The sequence below is a fragment of the Neolamprologus multifasciatus genome, chromosome 10 (assembly GCF_963576455.1).
Source record: "Neolamprologus multifasciatus chromosome 10, fNeoMul1.2, whole genome shotgun sequence".
NCBI classification, from domain to species: Eukaryota; Metazoa; Chordata; class Actinopteri; order Cichliformes; family Cichlidae; genus Neolamprologus; species Neolamprologus multifasciatus.
In genome coordinates this window covers 23,205,432-23,221,922 of record NC_140448.1, presented here as the reverse complement: position 1 = coordinate 23,221,922, position 16,491 = coordinate 23,205,432, and positions in this window count along the sequence as shown.

Below are 16,491 nucleotides of genomic sequence, written 5' to 3'. Positions count from 1 at the left end.
AATTTTCCACGTGCAGCAGTCGGAAGAAAATTATAGGTTAACATGATTAGAAACACTCAAGCCAAGTTTTGGCTGAATTATTTTACAGCTTAACTTCCATGTGTTTGTCACCCTGAGAACACAAGCTCCAAGAATCTCTCCCTGAAGACAAGAAATGCAGTTTCAGAACAACGAGGTGGATCTCGAGAGCTCACAGCAGCATCCTGAGCAGTGAAGAAAAGGTCCAGCAGCAACAGCTGTGCAAGACAGCGACAGCAAGGAGAAAAATGGCATCATCATGACTGGATGGATGGATGTGCATTTCCAACGAGCTGCACCTTCACTGTGTGTGAATGGACTTTTGAAAAGACTGCTTGAGTTGGACATTTGCCACTTTCGGCGCAAAAATGGCAAAATGAGACAGTGGAAGACACAGGACAAAGCTGAAAGACAACTGACTCTCACTGGACTGCTGCAAGGGGGAGAGATGAGATGAGACCACAGTGGAAGGAGCAGGGGACAACATGGAGGAAGGCTGTTGTAGTGTGGGAATGAAATTTGGGTTTAGGAAACTGGGAAGGGCAAAAAACGACTGCCTTGCGTGGAGAATTGAAAAGTGTCTGGTGCACCGCAAAGAGGAGAGGTACACAAAAAATTACACAAACAGAAAATGCATTAATCCTACTAACACAAACACACATGCAATGAAGCTCATGAAGACCAAATAGCATTTTAAGCATTTCTGTTACCATCATCTTGTCCGCTTAGTGGGTTAAGCAGTGATACATAGACGAGTGAACTAGTATTATTTTTGGGGAAGGATGATTGAATCAGCGGTGAACAGAATGCTGCGGGAGGGTCAGATGAGTGGAGACTAATAGATTATTGAGTTTCTGGTTTCTGATGTGTGAGGGAGGTCTTATCATGACACACATCTGGCTACATGGGGAAAAAAAACTCATTTTCTAATAGAATATTGCTGTTGTGTGAGGTGTGTGACTGGTGGATGAAAGTTTTGGGGATTTACTTGGCTGATGCATTTTCTTTTGGTACCACTTTGAACCTGCCAATTAGTTGTTTTGATCTATCATTCTAAGGGAGTATGCTTAGACAACTTCTAAAAGAGGCCTTCATATTTTTTTGATTTTTAACAGTGCACTGAGATTTTTGTTTGGCAATTTTCTCTTTTTCAAGCAGGCCTGCACGATTGGATCTGAAAGCGCTATACTAAATTTTTGCTTGAAAATTATCGCAAACTGAGCTTCTCCACTTTACAATGGGCTCTGGAGAAAGTCACTTATTTGGGACGCAATCAGATAATGAGTCCCTGCCTAAAAGGATTTCGCGAGGTAATCCAGTCTAAAATTCTTTTTTTGTTCTTTTTGAAATGTCGTCATATTGCTGGCAGTAGAAACTTAATGCGACACAAGAGGTTCTGCTATCAGCAATAAACACGGGGATTGACTGGACTGACAAAAACTTGACTGACTTGACACCAATATGCAAGATTGCACCTCCACCCAGAGAGACAAAAGGGTGGATGTATATATGTATGTTTCTTTTTACAGGAACAGAAAGGTGACAGCAACGGGTTGCGTGGGCTTTTGAGCTGTGCTGACTTAACCTTTTAAATGCCACTTTCTGTGTCTTTGTGAATTTACCAGCGGTGTGTTATTCATGACCTTGTATTGTTTACAGTGCAGAGGTCACTGTGAGAAAGTGTGCATACAGACGCGCTGCGCTAACATCTATATCACTTTTTCCACAGCAAATGGTTAATCATATGATCTAATCACATGATTTACAGCAGGACACACCACTGGCTAATGTTTTTTCTTACAACAGGGCCTGGAGTGAAGCTACTCTAGGGGAGAAGCCCTGAGAATTTTTAAGAGACAATGCACAACTTTATTGTGCATGTCTAATTGTGCTAAGCTAACATAGGGCAAAAGAGGGTTTTTCCGGGGAAGTTTTCATTTTTAAATTGCAGGAACTGTGACATGAGGGATATGGAAGGATTGACTGAGGCGCAGACGCAAACTATGACTAGGAGAGAACGCTTCAAGAGGACCACTGAGAAGCAGGGACCATCTGCAGGACAACAGACAAACGACAGTGGGCTTCCAAAGGATTATCACGAGGAGATTTTGAACAGCAAAATCTTAAAATAAAATGAAAGAGTTTCGACGTTGACGCTGAGGAAGACAACTAAGGTGTACGACGTGCTCTGCCTTAAATCTACAGCCGCGTTGGAACAGAAATCGAGGGATGGAGAGAGCGTGCTAAGCTCCAAAAGTGACAGCGCAAGGAAGACCAGCATTGGAATTATGACTCTGTAAATGGCACAGACACCAGGAGCCATGACTGTGACTGAGAATGACCACCTAATGCTGTTTCACTTTGCCATGCAAAGTACTTTGACACCCTGGAGAAAACCTTTCCTCTGTATCATTGTTGTTTCCATTTGCATGTGAGAGCTTAGATTGTGGGGAAGATTAAAGATGAACAAAGGGTGGTGGGAGAACAGTGAAGTGAGGATACACAGTGTGAAACTCCTTTAAGTGTACAGTAATGTTGATGTGATATACAGAATGTCAGGAAAGAAATTCTGGTTTTAATGTGATTCTTGATTTTAGAATCAAAGGGTGGGATTGTATAGGAATTTCTTTCACCTAGATATTAATGACATTATTTATTGTATTAACATGTCTGACACTCATACTGTAAGACAAATGGTAGGGGGTGTAGCAAGGATGTTGGGGGGGAAACAGGAACTCCAGAGGACCAGTCTTTTGTCTCTTCGAGGATTCTGGGAAGTAGCAAGGGAGTGTGAACCTTAAGGTGTGAAACAGCTGTGTACTGCCTTTTGTTCCCGGAGAAGGTATTTAACTGAGAGCCATGCTAGGCTCAGAGAGAACTCTGCTGACCGTCTGTCCCGCGGCCATGGGGGCTCCACAAGCTTGTTTGTATGTTGTCTTTGTGTGCATGGATTAAAGAATGTTAGCTACCGCTCACCGCTCGTCTGCAGGCTTTATTTAAGTTGAAAACTTCCACAACAAGCAAAAAAAGACATTTGGAAAGGGTTGTCATGAATTTTGTACCTTTGCTGTGTTGCTTCAACCACGATAAAATCGCACTTCCTGCATGCCTCTGTCTCTCAGAGTGCTTCGAGACTTGTTTCTCATCAAAAATGGATGGCTTATTACTCACCAGTCTACCGTTGTGTACAGTGTTGTCAGGCACTGTTTTCCACTGACCAAATAAATGACCTCTGGCAAGAGGCCTATTCAGTACTGAAATTTAAACTTTCATAAATTGTGCCAAACTCTGCCAAATTGCAAAACGCTTAGCTATTAAGAAAAACTTTGTGAAAAGAGATAAGTTCCTGTTTTTTACTTTTTACTGTAGAAATTTCAGTTTTATTGCTACTGTTAAAACAAAACAAAAAAGGCAACCAGAACATTTTCTGTAATTTTACACATTTATTTCTAAGAATTTAAAATGAGTAGTGCTAGTGGAGTTTCACTGGTCTGGTAAAGATCAAAGTGGGCTGTATGTGCCCGCCGTGTAAAAGGAATTTGACACCCCTGTCCTAGAGGAAAAAACAGAGAAGGGCTGTGGAAATATTAACAATGATTAAATTCAATTCAGTATTTTATTTTAAATGTAAATCTGGCTAGAGATGATCAGACTCTAGAGTTCACCATGTGTCATGTTTTTCTTTTCTTTTTTTACAGGGTTTTCCTGCACTCAACACTGTGTAACATATCCAAAAGGCCAATAAGAGCAGCTTTATTATTAATGTCCAATCCATCATCTGTGGCAATTCACGAGCAATGTAATTTGAACAGGTTAGAGTTTCTGCAAGTGGACTTGAGGGACATTATTTTCATATTTAGTAGGTGAAATTAATATTGCACGAGGACAAAATCATTTCAAATTCAGTTCCTAGCAGCTTCAGTTACTCCTTCAGCCTGGCCGTGCATTCCAATGAATGCAAGTAAAAGTGACTCTGTTAAAGCTATTTGACAGTAAACTGAATCTTATTTAGGTCAGTGGAACAAAGCAGTTGTGTTACCTTATACATGCACGAACTCATTTAAGAACAATAGGAGAAAGCATCTGGTATGTAATAGTCTATAGGAAGGAGGAAGCACTACAAATTTTTCAGTAAAAGAAAGGTAATATTGTATCCATATGTCCTAAAAATAATAAAGCCCACTAAAAAGTGGCATTTCTTTTTCTATGAAATTAAGGGTGAGCAAGCATGACATATAACACTCTGTTATATTCTTTGCTTTTTATGAAGGGGAAAGGATCCTTACTTTTTCCAGGACAGCGGCGAATTCCTGCTCTGTGTGTGTAAGCGTTATTGTCTTGTGTTATTTGTGGGTGTGTATCCCGTGTGTGTCAACTGTACTGTACTTTCATTTTCTTCCAATAAAATAAAATGTTTTCACTGATACAAAAAATTTTTAAATGAAAAGGAATAAAAACTGCTTTCTCCCATCAAAAGTTGCCGTGGCAATGCCACCACCTGATATTTTAATCAGTGAGTGTTCAGGTGAAGAACATGTTATCTAACTAAACCTACCTACAACAGAAGTTGCAATAAAATGTGATTTATTCCTCTTTGTTAAAAGGTACTTGTCTGACTGCTGGGGCTTGAAGTTCATGCTGCCTTAAAAGTGGCTTCAATATTTTGGTACAAACTTTATATCACTGGTATGAAATCTGTTAGGAAAAGAGTGTGAAGAATCACTGTAGATCAGCGGCACCCATAAAAATATTGCCAGAAAGAAAATCCTTAAAACAAACAATTAATTACAAATGACAACTAAGTACAATTTGCTCATAAGACATGTGATACTGTCCATGCGTGGCTGCCAGAATCCACCTTGTGGTCAAACTTCATTACATTATGCATTAAGTTCTTGCAAATAATTTAATAATGTATTGACTTTCTTGTACGGACGTCAGACAAATGGGAGTCTTTGGACAGACCGAAGTTTTCAGTCCCAAAGGTCTGAAGCTGAGTTTATATTAGAGCCTGGAATTTGCCCCTCAGGGCACAATTTTTTGCATCTCTCACCAATCGGCATGGATCACCAGCCTTGTTTAAGAATTTGATTTGAAAATTCAACGTTATTCACACATCATCACAGCACACGCACTGTTGTCTTGATGAAGAAGTACAGGCACACAGTTGTTAGCTAGCTACTTACAGATGATGGCAATTTCAAGTGCTGCTGAAACCGTAAAGTTAAATTCAGTTATTTATTTACAGCAACATTCATTTTTAAGCAATCGGTTAAAGAAAAGGAATTAATTTAAAAAATTGGACCCGATCCTTCGGAAATAAATATTCAGCAGCAGTTTACAGATCGTGTTAGAGCATGTACACCAGGGGTGTCCAACTCCAGGCCTCGAGGGCCAGTGTCCTGCAGGTTTTAGATGTGCCCTTGATCCAGCACAGCTGATTTAAATGGCTAAATTACCTCCCCAACATGTCTTGAAGTTCTCCACAGGCCTGGTAATGAACAAATCCTTTGATTCAGGTGTGTTGACCCAGGGTGATATCTAAAACCTGCAGGACACCGGCCCTTGAGGCCTGGAGTTGGCCACCCCTGATGTACATGGACCCCCTCCAGCACATTATATGACAAGCAGAGTTGGCTAACTGGATGTGGGGTGAGCAATGCCTTCTTTTGCTTTCCAGTCTGTTGTTTCAAAGTCCTTGTACCGAAACGTTGTGGAGTCCCACAGGTATACAGGAATGAAAGCACTTAACAGAGATGTGCAAAAGACACAAGAATAGCCAAAGCTGGTTGGACAAGAGGCAAAAAGCTACACCTTTTTGGCAGGCTTAGCATAGCAGAAAAGATGAATTGACAGAAAAAAGCACAGATTCTAGATTACTTTTTTTAAATTTACATTTTTACATTTTAGATTCTTTTTTTTAAGGGCAAAACCCAAAAACCAATGAAACAAACAGAAAAAAAATACATATGTCAATCACCTGGATCACCTGTTGAGAAAGAAAGAGAAAACAAGCCAAAAAAAAGAGAGAGCAATATAATAAACAACATTATCGCGATAATCTATGTGAATATAACAGTAAATATTAAATATTGAATATTATTGTGCAGCACGTAGGATCGACAGCACACAGTGTGCTTTGAGGTAGGAGCCAAAAAGGGTGTAGTGTGTGTCTGTGAGCACCTGTGTGTTCACCTGTGAGCATGAGCGCGCTTGTATTTAAAAGGTTCCTTCATGTAATGATCTGCTAGAGGGTGTGGCCCCGTCCTCCAGGGCATGAAGCAGGTATGGAGGAGATCAAGACTCCAGACATCCAGAGACCCTCAGAGCACAAGAGACCAAGGAAGACCAACAGAGGGGCAGCCGGGCCACTATCCCAGAAAGAGCTGAGGAGAGCCCCAGATAAGGGGTCACTCAGAAGCCGCGGAGCAGTGACATGCCCCTGATCTCCGCCGGCAGCCAGCTGCGCCAGAGTAACTGAGCCCCAGGCCGAGAGGCCGAGGGCACCCCACCCCTGAAGGGGCCCGAGCGAGCCCCAGGCTCCAGGCCCCGACAAACAGCCACCAGGAGTGAGCCGGTGCGTACCTGGACGCCCATCCCCGGACACAAAGAACCACCAATGCACCGATGTCTGAGGGTGTCTGCCACTGGCAGGGGGAGTGGTGGGGGGAGAGGCGCCACATTCCAGACCCCAATCGGACGGCCAACTCCTCCTCCCAGCTCCCCCGCCCCAACAGGCAAAAGAGAACGGGGGTGTGTAAAGACTCCAAACCTCCCTCCACCCGCTCATATGTAGTGTTGATGCATGTGTGTTCTATGGTGCATTCAAAACCCAGGAGGGCATGGATATATTTTAGATTCTTTTAGATTTTTTAATTTTTTTTTTTTACACAACCTGTAAGATATTTGACCCGTCTGATCCAGTTGGACCCCATCCTGTCCCACACACTTAGATGTTTTTTTAAGCCTGTCTTGTCTGGCAGTTTTTGCAATCACAGTTATGATGTCCCACCCCAAAGGTTTTACCACAAGCCACCACTACCTTAGATATGTTGCAATATTCTATTATATATACAACCTGATTGTTGTCTTACATCTCAACCTTGTTCAGGCAAAGAAGATAAAAAGATTAAAAGCTGAAACACTGGATCACAGAAAAAAAAAACAAAACAGGCAAACTTATAATACTGAGCACCGCGCTAACGCAAGAGCACCCAGGTGAACTGAAATTCACCCAATCTGTCAGTTGGTACCTCTGTTATCACCCAATCAATATACTCAGGCCCTCATTCAATTTGACAAGCATCTACATGGAGAGAAAGGCAATCGCTTAGCACCGGCAGGTATATGATATTGACCGGGAGGAGATAAGCCTTAGCCTATCCAATCACAGGGAGATTGGACCAGTGAGGTTTAGGGCTGGAGCCATTCCAGATTGTCTGCCAAGCCACTTGAGCAAAAGGCTGCAATAATGAAGTGCGTGGTGGAGCTGAGGTGCAAACCAGCTGACAAATTTGTCTTTCCTATTGTGATGGACGTCTGATGGAGCACAAAAGCAAGTGCAGGGCCATTTTTTGTGTGTGTTAGAGAGTGTGGGAAACGCCGGACAATGGAAAGATGTGTTTTTAGATATAAGTGATTACTGAGAAAGAAATTGTTGTTTTCTGTGTTCTTAAAATTATTAAATGTTGAAGGCATGATAGTATCAGAAAAGGTAAATACCACAGTCAGTAAATGTGTGGTCACAAATTTAGTGTAAAGGTGCATAAATGTGTAATACATGTAATGTATTCTTCTTTAAAAGTAATGCACTATGTTACTAATTTACTCCCCTGGAGAAAGTAACATGTTGCATAATCGTTTCATTACTCTGTAACATGTAATAAAGTGCACTGTCACATAATAACCAGTTAACAATATAAATCTCAGGCCACCATCGAACACACAAATTCTACTGAGGACACATATGGGAATAAATATAAGCACAAAGCCACCAACACAGAAAAAACCCGAAAGAGACTACAAAGTGATTGCTCTATGATTCTACTGTAGAAATGTGTACAGTTAAAGTGAGTAGAGTAAAATTATACTTTTATAACATTTTCATGAAAAGTATTGCAAAGTGCTTCACAACCAAAGTGCTAAAAAAAACCAAAACAAAACCCCCAGCTAGACTGCTCATCACTACCTTTCTTGCCCGGGCTGGGGTCTGCACACACTCAGCTTTAACATCCCTCTGGGTTCTTTGCTAGCTATGTGTTAGCATGTTGTAGTGATGGGAATGGGCGGTGGAATGCACTCGTTTCTGTCCTTGACGCAGTTTGCACTTCACCATTGTGGTCTTGTTTTTGAAAGCAAAAGTAATGTTCATGTTTTCACTCCTCAAAAGTTCACATCTTCACTCTTCCCTGCACCTGAATTGGTAGCATTATGCAGGGAGACCAAATACCTTGGAATGTGAATTAAGTTTAGTAGCTCATTGTGACGATATGCAAATGTGGATTTGCATTGAGATAAACCAATCTCAGCTGTGATGTTTAGTGTCTACTTAAACTGAGTCTGGAATAGCCACTAGTGACTAGCTGTCACCTACAGAGTCATGGGCAACAGACAGATATCCCTTATAAACCGCGAGTTTAACACTGCAAGTACTTGGGTCCCAAACAATAAGCTCTAAGCTCTTTAAACACATACACGCAAATGAAAGACAGACATAGAAAGAGCGATTCCTTCATTTATTATAAATAAACCTCCAGTGACTTTGACATCTGCCTTTGTTAATGCTAACATGCCTGTCACAGCAGGCGCTACACTAATGAGCGACAATGTGCAAAGAATGTGTTTTTAATGTTCGCTAAATTCTTTTCTTAATATAATTTAGCAGTAATGTGCATAGTTAAAAATGAGAACTGAATCAACTGTCAGTTGTAATTCTGCACTGGCACTGTCCAGTAACAAGATATATCACTGTTGTCCTCCTCCAAAGTACAAATAGTTCAGAGAAATAAAATAAAGTTAAGGCTCTATGTGACAATATATAACAAAATCATATTATATAGACGTTTTAAACACATTTCCATGTAGCTGTAGTCATGTGTCCACACCCATATCCAGATGAACGATGCTAAACTGTAATGATCTTTCCTGGTGTAATTATATAATCGAGTGTACAATAGAGTATAAGCTTTCACACATGCTGCTTATGGATGCATGCAGATGTCTTTGCTTTTTTGAATTTCATATCTGTCTCATTTGGTGTATGACTTTAATTTCCTGTGGATCCGTCTCTCGCTCTCCCCCCTCACTCTGCCTCTCTCCTATCTTGCTGATTTCTGACAGCAGAACATGGCCCACAGTCGCCTCAGCGGGGCCCAATCAATACTAAGTTAATGAGTCACTTTCGAGGTGAAAGAGGATTTGGTGAGCGTGTGGTTAACATTCAGCATGCTTTAACAACACGGTGTACCATTGTGCATTGTAAGATCCAATACAAATTAAGAGAACATTAGGGAAAAGTTATCTGATGTTGTGTGCTTTATTTAGTGGTCCCTAAAGCGTCGAAGTAGCTGAGAGGTCGGCGAGGTCAGTAGGGTGTTAGATAGGATTGTTCCAATGTTATTGATTTAGCTTAGAGGTCCTTATTTGTCAAAGCACTTTAGTCAGACCACAACTAATGAAAGAAGCTTGTAAGAGATAAAATGATTCACATATTCGGAGAAATATGTGAATCATACCCAAATTACATTGCAGCTTATTTTTTTTTTTGTTTTAAAGTGAACATATTAGCAAGTCAATCATGTCATTTTACCCATTTGCTGGTTTCCATACTTCTTGATCACATTTTCGGACATGTAAAATCAGAAAGGATGGCAGCATTGTGGTAATAGTGAAGTAATAAAATGGAAACAAGGAGGTAAGAACAGAGAAATAGCAAAGTTTTTATCTCTTAATTGACAGATTAATATCCAAGTAATCTTGTATGTACAGTGGTTATAGCTGAGTAATATTACACTGAAAGCTATGTAATGTGCATTACAATTTTTATATTCTGACTGATGAGGTCATGTTATTTTAATCTTTAATATATTAGGATACTATTACCATATTATAATGCTGTAATTAATTATTTATTGTCACCCCAGCATTCTTCTTTGTTTGATAGTCACAATGTATACATTATGTTTAATGTTGTGGCTTATTACCTGCTACCACATATAAGTACATTGAGGTTATAGCACGTGTCACAATGTTGCTATCTTTTAACCTGGATAGATCACTGTAGTAACCTATGTTGAATGCATAGAGTCCTATGATGAATCACTTTGTTTACCAGGCCAAATACATTGCTGGCTAATATATCAGTGTCATATATATAATTTGGCAAAGAAAATCAAAGCGCTATCAATGCCATGACTGCTGAGGGACAAATAGGTGTGGAGGTTTGGTGTGAGTAATTAACACAGGTAAGAACAATCGGGAAATCCGAAGAAGACAGAGACAGGAAGTAAAAGTAACAGGTAAAAGAAAAATGAATAAAAATTCAACAACCAATAAAATCAAAACCTGTAACAGCACAAATAAACCAAATAAGAATCCTTTACAATGATCAAACTGAAAAACATAAATCATGAAGGAATAAAACCAGGGACCGTGACACTGAGATACTGTGCAGAAAGTTGTTTTCTCATGTTTTACATTCATTAATACTGTACCACTACCTCCAACTAAATGTTACTTTTCTTTAAATATGATTTAAGTGTCATTTCTGTAAATGAACCCATCTCGTAAATGGAGCCTAACAGGTGTTTGGTTTGTGTATGTGCAGAGCAATACAGATTCATGCCAGTGCTGTCACACTATTTCAGTGATTTTCAGGTGACGATAATTTACCAAGATATGCACCATCATACACAAGAGCGCTTGCTTGTAAATATGGATGTAAATATTGCTGGATCACTCTAAATGCTTACCAAAAGTCAGTTTTGCAAATGATTTATGGGAAAGGCAAAATGTTATTCATGCTTGTCACCATTTAAAGACTCACAACACTGCATTCTGACTTTTTGTCCCATAACCCCTGACTGGAATTATTGTTTGGATATCACATGCTGCAAATTTATCACATCAAGGATTTAAGCACATCAGGTCTTTGTCTGTTTTACTTGTAATGTTCAGATAAAAGTGATTAAGTCTAGCTATAAAGTAAAGCTGGATTCTGATTTCCATGAAAATCTGTTGCAAACTGAAAGAAAAAGCCATGAAAATCAGTAAAAAGAAGACGCTTATTCTGCAATGAAATTTTTCACTTACGCCCCACTGCCACTGGGGGCCACCACACGGTGAAGCTGGATGTTTTGCTCATGCAGCACACAGTCTGTTTGAGTGTGAAACAGACACAAACACAGCAGCTTGTATTGTATCCGTGTTTACCTTTATCTATTTGCATTTTCATCACTGGGAGATGACTTTGTTATGTTAGAAGCTACAATATAATTCCAAATAATGGCTTCACAAATATCACATAGTACCATAAATGTGTCATGTTAAGAGTCTTTTTTCATTTTTAATATTGAACTTCTGATTATACACACTGGGTTTTCTGTGATGGGAAGGAATATCTGTGCAACGGAGTTCTAGTACTGCTGCAGCCGTCCCGTAAACAGCAGCTGAACTGATTTCTCTTTGTAAAGTTTGACTTCTGACAAGTGAACTGGACCAAAGCCAGAGGTTCACTAAGGGGCATTTGTTTAAATAAGACTGTGACACAGCTCAGTGGATACTTAGATAATGATCTGGGCTTCAGCCAAATTCACTTGCCGCAGAATTAACTGGGTCTGTATAGATGAAACAAGGTGAGTGTATGGACTTTCCTAGGTAATTCATCTCTTCCTGATGTTTGCAGATTGGCTTTCTGAAAGGAAAGCACACACTGTGTTATCAGAAAACATGTACTGAAAGCAAATACATCTTCAAATAAATACATCATTGTCTCTCATTAAGGAAAACTGATAACATTTCAAGACAAATAATTGGCCTGATGAGTGACATATAAAAGTGGCCACCAAAGTCACTGCTGACTAATAACTTTCTCATAAGTGACCACCAGCGCTGCCATTTATCCTGATAGCAAAAATGAACTTTCATTTTTAAGTATCAGCTTTTATTAGATAGCTTGTGTGTCTTCAGGGAGCTAAAGTGACTCTTGGACCCTCTCGTATGCGTCATGAATTAGAAGAAGCCCTCTTATAGCCTACTGCATGCCAGAGACAGAAGTTATACAGGAGAGGTCTGAAGTGCAGACTTGGGAAAACAAGCTGTCTTTAAGACCTTTCAGTCACTGTAAAAGTGGAGCATCTGCTTAATGGACCATCTGTGGTACTCTTTCATCAGTTGTAGGTCTATTTCTATTAAGTCTCAGGTCCTATTACGTCTCAAGCTAAAACAGGAAAACATGGGAAATATATAAATAATACAGAGGACCTCATAAATAATAAAGACTTTCTGTTCATCTGCTTTGACTCAGCCATGAAAAGGACAGCTTCATATACCTTAAAGCCAAACAGACTCTATATGTATTAAGTCCAACTTCAACCCAAATGGGTTGCCCAACTCCCATGACCCCTAAGGATCATAAATCAAGAATGTACTAAGGCATGTCAGTGACAAGTCAGTATTATATGAATCAGGATTGGCTGAGACGGGGAAAATGCTCAGCTCAAGGTCACTACCGATGACACTAATTAAACAAAGCAGGTTTTTACCGTATGTCCAGAATTTTCAATCCACCTGAAACAGAGAGTCTTCTTCCTAAATGAGCTGTCATAAAAGGTTGCCAGGATATTTTTGAAATCACTTGAATTACCATAAACATCTTGCACTGATCTCAGATAATTACTGCTATCAATAACTCAGCCTCATGCTAACTTGCCTCATTTCTTGTGACTCTGCACTGTTAAGCAGTCAACAATCTGCCAGTCACAGCATGGACATACGGAGTGACTTAATTACACTGCTCGAAGCTGCTGTCAGAGTAGCATGGTTAAATTAGATGAGTTCCAGTGAATTTAAGGTATCAAACATGAGGTGAATATTATAATTTCAAATAAAAGGCAACCTTTCTCCTTTATAATGCAAATTAATCTGTTGATGTGTGTATTTAGAATTTCTGTGAGGCTGAGTGAAACTCAGTGCTCAGTGGCTCCATGTTTCAACTACTAATGTGTCTAATGTGTCAAGTTGGTTGCAAGTTATTTTCTTTTTTTTGTCTCTCATGCATAGAAACTAGAGAGAACCCAGGCTGTGAATTTTCTTGTAACTCCAGGCGATGAAGTATGATTGTAATCTTAATCTTTTTGTTATGTCACACTTGCACAGACTTCTGTTTGTGCATCGCTTCATCCAGCTCAGCCCTAGGACTGTCTGAAAGATAAAAGGGAGAATAGATAGATGGGATTTAACCTTTGCACATGCAGTCCTGGAATTCATGTTTAAATTATTTTTTCTCCCCCCCCCCCCCCCCCTCCTCTTCAGGAATTTGCTCTGATGTCATGTGAGGAAAAAAGTTTTTATAATTAGACATGTGGTTGGGTCACTCATAAAGGCGTCATTGACATGTCCTCAGAGATGATATCCATCACATCCCTGCTCGCCTGTACAGTGAAGTGTTTATTGAACCTCTAGCAACATTTTAACTGTTAGCATCTTGGTGTTTACCTGACCTAAACATGTGATGAGTGGACCCACCCAACAGTTTGTAAAAAACTGGAAAAACTGTAAAAAAAACAAATTAAAATCTTTTTGATTAGAATATTAAATTAGAGTCAGTTACTTACACTCCTGAACAGAAAAAAAGTTTCACTGGTTGAATGTTATGTTTGATTAATTTCTGACTTTTCAGTTCAGTGTGCCAGCTCAAACTTTTTTGTTTTTGCTTTAAACAGGTTTTGGACTGATTTCTAAAATATTTCTAATATAGTGGTCTAACAAAATAAAAATAATTTTCTGTAGTGTCTGTGGTATTTCCTGAGCTTGTAGCAGCAGCTAACAGGCATGCATACCTACATACATACTCCAACAGCCTGAATCTTTAAAACTAATTCAGTTTTCATTGTTTAATCCACACAAACACCAAGATGTCAAAACATTACACTGTATTTAGGAGACTGCATTTCTTGGTGAATTAACTCTGAGGTTTGTGGTAGATGTTTAGCAACCTCACAGTGGTTATGATTAATCAGCTTTTGATGGCTTATATTTAACAGCATAATCAAAACAGTAAAGTTGGTTTTCTGTTTGTTTACAACAGCGTTAATAACAAACTATGATGAGACGTGTGTTCAGCTCCTATTGTCTAAAATTGCACGTACAATAAATTTGTTCACTATAGAAGGCCAGTGTGAAGAGTCTGCTACTTTCTATTTCTGTGTAAAATGATGGAATTAAACTAATATTTAAAAAAAAAACATTTTCACATCCTAAACATATATATTGTTTTAATTAAAAGTCCCGTGGTCATTGGTTTTTATGAGGTTTTGCCATAAAAAAGTGAACTTCACACAAATGAAACGCAGACGCTGTCCTTGAGACAAGAGACACTCCCTCCAGACACACATGAACACACAAACAGTTACTGTCTGTCAAAAAAAAAGAAAGAAAAGAAAACCATAAAAAAATCTGTACAATGGGGCTTGAGTCTACAGTATCTACATAATTTATGAAGTTATTCCAGTTAGACAAAGATTACAGTGTGACCCAGTTTTTTTGTTGTTAAATGTACAGTCTGGCTTCGGTTAAGCTGTTTTTTGCCATGAAAATTTAAATTGTCACCTACAGTCAGCAACACCATAAAGAAACAGTGATAAGTGATAATATTATCTGGATAGGTGTGTTTGAGAAAAATTACAGTACAATTACCCCGTGTTTTCCAAATATTTCTTTTCAAAACAATCTAATTTTTGCTTTTTCTTTTAGCACATAGATTCAAATGACAAATAATACGATGAAAGTCATTATTATACATGTTTTTTTCCATCTGTGACACATATACAATACAATACAATTTTATTTATATAGCACATTTAAAAAAACCACAGGTATGCCAAAGTGCTTCACAGAATGAGTTAGAGCAATAATAAATACAAATACAAAACACAAAATACAAAATACAAATAAAACATACTAACAGACGGGTGACATAACTAACCAATAATACACCAGGCATAGTAGGCACAACCCGAAAGGCTGAAGGTTAAAACATTATAATACAGATACAACATATCACAGTCATTTTAATACTTCAAAAGATAAATCTCCCATAATGCTAAATTCTAAAGTGTAACTGCCACTGTCTGCTCATGCAAAGCTACTCCACTTGAAACAATTGGTGTAGGTCATAAGAGAATAGGTTCCTGTCGGCTAGTAGAAACTTCAGAAAAACAAAACTTGTGGTATGACAAATTGAAAATATTAAGAATATAGTGCTGTATGTCAGGGTTACGCATGGACCAGGAAATTATGAGTGCATATGGTGGAATGAAGGTTGGATGCCGTGGTGGGGGACTCAGGGAAACTCAAAGGGCATTCAAATGACTTTTTTCACATTTTAGAAATGAAAGCATTCTACTTATGTAGGAGACTTGAAGTTTGTGTATTTGACATAAAATTGTAAAAAAAAGACAATGGGGATTTATTTTGACCCTCGTCCACAAGATGTAATAATTATAGCACATTAAAAAACAAAACAAAACTTAGGTTGCAAAGCTTTGTGTGGTGCTTTTCAGCATGCTAACAAAAATTCCCTTTTTTGCGACCTGCAACAGGACGAGTGAAGATGTCCATAAGTTGTGTTTGCCATACTTTGGCATGTAGCTAGTGCTAAAGAGGAGCGAGAACAACATAAAGGGAGTAATGCTTTTTAATTAGCAGGTAAATTCAAATGCTACATTTCTATCAGTTCGACAAACATCAGCAAACACATAAATTGTTTGTGTGCAGTTTTTTGCACATTGTGTTGCTAGCTAAATGTCCAGCTGTGATATTTCACAAAAGAAACAGAGCTAACTTAACCCAGAGATGAAGAAAGACAGGACAGGAGAGAAAGAAGACAGGTTAGATTAAAGGTAAAGACTGCTCAGTGGTATTTAATAAACTGGAAGCTTATACGTTTTTAAATCAGAGTTGGGTTACATCAAATGCAGCATAGATGAATTTAAAGTTTAGCCGGTCATAGTTTGATTCATTAACTGAATTCCACCTTTACACCAACTGTATGGTGTCTAATGTAAAGACGGCATAAACAATGTACTGTCAGTGTAGAGGATGGAATCAGGACTAGTCATGAAACTTCTGCTGACATCTGGTTCAATTCAGGTGTGTAAATCACAAAGAGCAGCAGGTCAGCTGATCACAGCCTGGACACTAAGAAAATCGTGCTGAATCCACTTGAACCCCTGACTGTGCTCATTTTCTGATTAA